Here is a 7,139-nt window from a genome sequence, read left to right on the forward strand (position 1 = left end):
GTCCCTAAACAAATCTGTGATAGTCGTCATTATAATTAAAATCCCAAAAATCAAAAGTTGGGTTTTATTTACAACTATTTTGATATCTTCGTTGCATGACCACCTACAAAAACTTACTTTACAGGTTTTGCTTTTGCTTATAGAAACTGAGATATTCGCTTTGCAAAAACGTTGACTTTTTCTCCAAATAAGTTTTTTGCCTACTCCGACACCTAAATATTATCCGACCATCACCAAAATCAATAGGCTTCTTCCCCTCCGAGACCCCCATCAACACCCAAACTTTGGTGATGATCCGATCAAAATTGCGACCTGTAGCGTAATTACAAAGTTTAGATGGATAGAAGGGCGGATGCACATAACCAGGTCGACTGATTTCTCGACGTATTCATTTTGGTATATATATGTATGGGTCTACGACCATTTTTTAGACGCGTTACAAACTTGTTGGCTAAAACCAACTTATAGTACCCTCCCCCATAGTGGTGTAGAGTATAATAAATAATGTTCCTTTAATTGGAAGAGTTAAGTTGATTAATTTTTATTCACCACGTTTACAAATTTTGACATAATGCAAAATTCACCTATGTCACTACCTGCTAAATGTTCCTTGCTCAGACTTTTATTTATTAGTGGGGTTAGATTAGATCATGGAGTAAAGGACAGTGAATCTTGCCACAAGGGGTATACCCTTGTTATACCCTACACCAACATGTGTTGGTTTTGGCCTAAACATTTGTAACACATCGAAATAATGGTTGTCTATCTATATTTTTATATGTATACCAAAACTAGTAAGCAAAGGCTATAGTCAGACGGGGCCGATCATGCCACTACCCCTGGTAATTATTTTTCAACAAATCAAAATTCCTCTCATATCAATGAGTGCACCCCGATTCATATTGATTCAATGACATTGGACCTACAGTTTATCGCTGACCAGAACGGCTTGTCCTAAGATACCACTTGTATTTCACTTGTGCCATACTAATGCTTGATAATGCACACGGTTTGGAAGCTGTATCCGATGTATCCCAAAAATTTGTTGTGAGTGTACATCCACGATTCTTGATATTAAAATTGATTGCCTTTGCCTTCACCAAAATTATTACTTCAAAAAACTTTAACGGTAGCGACATCGAGAACATTTTGAAAAAAAATTGGCAAAGCGACCCCATGCTGCAATAAATGTATAAAAACATCCAGTTGGAAAATTAAAACGCTATGGCTCCACGTAATTTGCAATAATGCAAAAACTGGACTTTCTCTGTCAAGAGAGGGACAATTTGTAGCATGGGAGGAAAATGTGGTTCTCTGCACAAAACCCATTATATATTAGGCCGCAGGCCCGTTATCTAGCAGACATATTATTGAAATTTCATCAGGGGAAAAGTCAGTAGTTCGTTTTCCATATGTAGGCTACTTTGGCGGTAAATGCCCTCCAAGAATTCAAATATGGACGAAAAATGAAATTTTTATATTTTCATACAAAAGTAATGGTCCATTTCACCCGTTAAATAATATCATATCATCATCCAAAATTGTAGGCGTCTTCTTCTACCTAAACTTTTACCTCGTGCAAAATTCCGTGACTATTGCGTTAAAATTGCGACCTCTAGCGTTTTTATGATTACACTACAAACAATTAACTGGATATGTTATATGTAATATATTATCTGACCATATGTAGTTCTGTTATCTGACCATGCACACCAACACAATTGGCATCAATAGACAGGTCCAGAGTTCATTTTCCCAGTATAGCTTGATTACTCGGAATGTTTCTTCCAGAAATAAAGATTTAAGCTGTAAATTAAACATTTATACAATTTTCGCAAATTTCTGATCATCCTCTCAACTTGTAACCTTCTTCTTGGTCATATACTCTTACCTTATTTAAAATTTCGAGGCGATGGGACTATTATTGCCACCTACAGAGCCGCTACAAAAGTGGATAAAAATTATGTTTTTGGTCCATTTCACCCGCTAAATCTTTCCCGATCATCACCAATAAAAATAGGGATCTATTCTGGTCTGAACCCGACCTCCATGTAAAATTTCGTGACGATCGGTCCATAATTGCGGCCTTGAGTTTGATTACAATTTATAATGGACAGACGGACGGACGGACACACATCTCAAAATCACTCTATCTCGTCGAGATATGAAGATTGGTATACCACATTAGGGATCTCCGACGAATATTTCGCGGAGTTACAAGAATTTTTGGCAAAACAAACTTATAATAACCTTTCCACATAGTGGTGTATGTGTGTCCGTCCGTCCGTTTGTCCATCTAAATCTTGTAATCACGCTACAGGTGGCAAATTTGATCGGATAGTCACTAAAGCTTTGTGGTTGATGGGTCTCCCAAAGAGGAAAAACCTAATGATTCTGCTGATGATGGGATAATATTCAAGGATCGGAATGGGCATAAAACTGATTTAGAGAAAAATTCAACGTCTCATTCTTATACGAATATCTCCGTTCTATTAAAATTATTCCAATGTCAAAGCCTGTAAATGTTGGTAGAAAAGATAACCTTTACAGCGATGCAAAATAGGTCGGTGTAGGTGGTCAAACAACGGAGATATCGCAATAGCCGCATCTCAATTTTCCATTTTTATGCGATCCACCATAATATGGAGGGTATAAATCAGGGACGTACGCAGGATTTCATTTCGGGGGGGGCACAACCTGACCAAAAATCATGAAAAATTCAAATGTTGTGTAGCGTTACGTAAAGCTATTTTAAGGGGTTATGGCCACTTATAAGCATGAGAAAAGCTATTTTCATGCATTTTTTATAAAAAATATATTAAACCTTAAGTTACCTTCTATTTTTTTTTTTTTTTTTTTTGAAAAATCTTACATTCAAAAATGCCCACTTATAAAGCACTGTTTTAACTAAAACAGTTTGCGGTACCCACTGTAATTTGAAAAAGAATAAACCGATCAGCATATATTTTTGTGGGATCATTACGAACCTAATAATCTTGTCCATTATCGAAAAGGAATTAAAAAAGTCAATTTTTAAAAATTTTGAACAGTTAAAATCAAAATTTCGATTTTAACAAAAACAAAACACTGTACAAAATTGATATTTTTTCTGACTCCGTCGCAGTTTTTTTTTAAAGACTCTCTCGGTTAAGCACATGATTTATGTGTACAATAGTCCCACAAAAACATACAAAGTGCCACTTCGAGGAAAAGATGTTTTTAGTTTCTATGCTACATACAAAACACAATAAATGTTTCCCTTCGAAAGCTCATATCTCGGTAAATTTTTGTCCGATGGACTGGAAATTTTGGCACATATTCTATTCTATATTTTATTCTATATTTTATATGAAATAATGGTACAAAGTATATAAATTCAATAGAAAGAATTCATAATATTTAGTCCCAATTTACATTAAGTCTCAGTTTGTAGGAGAGACACGTAAGGGGTATGGAAGTGAAAAAAATTACTCGTACCGGCAATTTTCAGGCAATTCCTTTTATATTTTTCGTTTTTAACATTATATTCATTGTTTTGAAAACAGAATTGCCTGTATAAACGCAAGAGGCAAGTTTAAAAGAGAACGAGAAAAATTGCGCAAGAAAAATCGTTTAATGTAAATGGGGACTAAGGATACAATTTAAAATATTTACAGAGTAGGATATTTAGAATTGAAAATAGACAATATCGGGCCACGTTCGGAATGTCGCCATGTAAAATTTATTGAAGTATATTGAAGTTTTTAATCATACATGTCCACGTTATGGTTTATCGCAGAATTTTACAACCACAAAGAATTGCCGTTGTCTTTGCTATAGCAAGATTTTCGCTATTTCGATGATCTTAGCCTAATTTTTAAGAATATCGGCTGTCGTTTTATTTAACAGTTTTTAAGATATGGTGCGAAATGTATACAAATTATGGAATTTTTAGATATATTATAAAATGTTTTTTTCATTTCTCCAAATATTTTATTTTGGCCCTTATCAACAAATTTGCTGCAAAGGTCAGAAGAAGATTTGCATTGGTTTCAGAGATATAGCCCCGAGTTGTTTAAAAAGTCGATATTTAACAATGTTTAGATGGGGCCATAAAATCCAAGCTGTATCTGACTCAACAAAACGGAACTAGGGCCTTTGTACTTTGGGTCTGTACTTTCAAAAAATCCTCACTTCAAATTATTTGCACAAGATTACCTTAAAAATGTTGCACAGTGTTATTAACCGAAAGAGATAGATTCTGATACCAGGATTATTTTTATTTTTAATATTATGTTACAAAAGAAGCGTTATAATTTGTTTTCTTAATTGTACGATTAGAAGTTTTTGGACTCGATGACAAACACTTTGATGGACTTAGTTCTATATAGTTTTGACAAATAACAATCGATCCTTATTGAACCCCAGATAATTATTCACTAATAATTATTTGAGAGACACTCCTCTCGATAGTTACCGCGCCCATAAGCTTTTTAGTTGGCCACCGTAGTATTTAGAGCTTTGTCAGGAATCATAAACTTGTCCACGAAAAGTAGGATATCGCTGTAAACAAGACTACAAAATGTCCAAAAAATCATCGAACAGTCTTTAAACTGCAGTTATGTTAGACTTGTATAACAGACCTGAAGATGTTGTCCAAACATATTCTCTTGGACCTTGATGTACTTTTGGAAGCAATCTTGCGAACCATATTAGGTTCGAATTTAGACCGAATCGGTTAGTCCCTTCGACTATTTTAGTGAACATTTTTGAACTTTTATGGCGGAGGTATCGATATGACTTAAATTTAATTTGGACAAAACATTACGAGATCCATAACTTGGACCGAGAGTTATCACGAGTTCCAACCTGCCAGACAAACAGAGATACAGATGGACGGACGGTGGTAAGTACTTTTATCTTGGCTGAAACGAATATCGTCCAAACATATGTGAAGTCTTAAATCATTATTTTGATGAAATCTATACGATACAATCCTAGTGTATATAATCTCGTAATCTAAAGTCTGAGGTTACAATTATACTTCGGTAATGATAAGTAAAAATCAAGTGACACACAAAAATTCATTTGTCTTCATTATTTTTTCATACTGTTTAGCAAATTTTGTCTAAAATAGAATAACAATATTTTGGCGATGGCAGTAAAACAAATTTCTAATTGGCTTTCAATATGTAGTCCACGAAGGACCAACCCTTCATACATTTTATTCAATAGATTTTTTATATATTTCCATTCCCATAATACTGAACTCGTTATTTTTGTTATAACCGAATGAGTTTTAAGCCTCGAGAGCTCTATACAGTTCGAATAAATAATAGACATGGGGTATATTCATTAAGGAATTAGCATTTGATAGTGGTATGATATGACATGAAGAAGTAATTCAGATTTTATTGGAAGTTTCTCTCAAAAACAGATTACAAACAAAAATTTTTAAAATATTTTCTTACAAAACTTGTTAATGATCTACATTTTCTGTTCAGAAACTTAAGAAAATATAAGTTTTAATTAGAAATCTTCAAATATACAAACATTTTTATGAGAAAAAATATAATAACTAGTTACAGTAGCTTAAAAAATTTTGTTCGACCAAACCATTTCGGGGGGGGCCCGGGCCCCCCGTGCCCCCCCCCCTGCGTACGTCCCTGGTATAAATAAATTTGTTACTCCGTTTGTACCACATCGAAATATTCGTCGGAGATACTATAAAGTATGTATATTCTTGATCAGTATAAAATTCTATGTCGATTTAACATGTCCCTATGTCTGTGTAAATCAAGATACAGCTCGCAATATGTAACATAGAGTTTTTAATCTGGTACAAAGGTTTCTAGTACTCCTAGAATGTTTTGTATTGAAAATAGGTTATATCGGTAGACGTGTTCATATAGCACCCATAGGTATTTTGAAGGCTTTAGTCACATTTTCTCACTGAAATGGGTTAAATTTCGAAGCTTTAAGCCGCATTATCCTATCGAAATGACTAAAATGTATGTATAGGTATTGCGGATTCTAAAATCGAAATATACTACGATACCACTCGCTGTAAAGTTTTTTCAAGAATTAGTCTGCTGTAGAGACTGTAACATATTATTTCGGATTCTCATGGAGGAGAAAAGCTCCATGAAGGAAATTATCAATATTGGTTCATATGTTGGTATATTCCCAATAGATACCTCCAGATTTTAAGTATTTTAAAGGTTGTATAAACATTGTACAAATGGAATGACTGTAACATGGTATTTTGGATTCTGAATGGGTAGAAAACATCGATGTTTCATTGGTATTAAACGTTTTTTAAAAGAAAGCGATATTCTTCACTTAGCGGGGCGGAAGAGCTTCGTACTTTCATGAACAAAAGGAAACCAATAGTTTCATTTCATTTCAATACAACTCGTGGTGGAAGGTATAAAAGTTCGACCCGGTCGAACTTAGCGCCTTTCTTGGACCAATATGACCTATCTTCAAACTCGATTTAAGTTTGGACAAAATAATTTGAAAATCATATTGTTGGCAGAATCATCCAGACGGGCAGATATGGCTAATCTTGTAACATATACAGATAGTGTGTTCAGGATATGGAAAGAACTTTTTTCCCAACTGTTGGTATACAATACGAAAGAAGAAAAGATGGAAAAGATCTAGGAGATACAGATCAACACTTATCATATTTATGGAGAATATGAAACAGTCTTGGACAGCCTTATACTTTCATATATATTCCAAATCTTGTCAAAATTTTGTATTCCCACAAAGCTCCTTCGGCTTTGTAAGCACTTTCGTATGTCAAACTGCGTGTTGCCTAGGCCAGAAGGTTTTCTAGTGTCCCTAGTACAACATACAATATGAAATAAAAAGACTGGACTAAATAAGCAGATTAAGAACAAAGACAACTCTCGTGAAACAAAAATCACAATCTACAAAACACTGCTACTACCCAAAGCTTGGGTACTTCCGCCAACAGGTTTTGTGTCATTTTTTTATTATAAAATTTTGTCAAAAGATCTACGGGCCAATCTGTTTGCGGTGATAGTGAATATCGACGTCGTATGAATTACTTGCTTTACCGGCTGTAGAACAACATTAGCTTAATTAAACGTATCGAGTTACAACGATTTCTTTAGCAAGGCCATATCCTA

Source organism: Musca autumnalis, unplaced genomic scaffold, assembly GCF_047663935.1.
Source record: "Musca autumnalis isolate F117 unplaced genomic scaffold, ASM4766393v1 scaffold_4, whole genome shotgun sequence".
In the NCBI taxonomy this organism is placed as follows: domain Eukaryota; kingdom Metazoa; phylum Arthropoda; class Insecta; order Diptera; family Muscidae; genus Musca; species Musca autumnalis.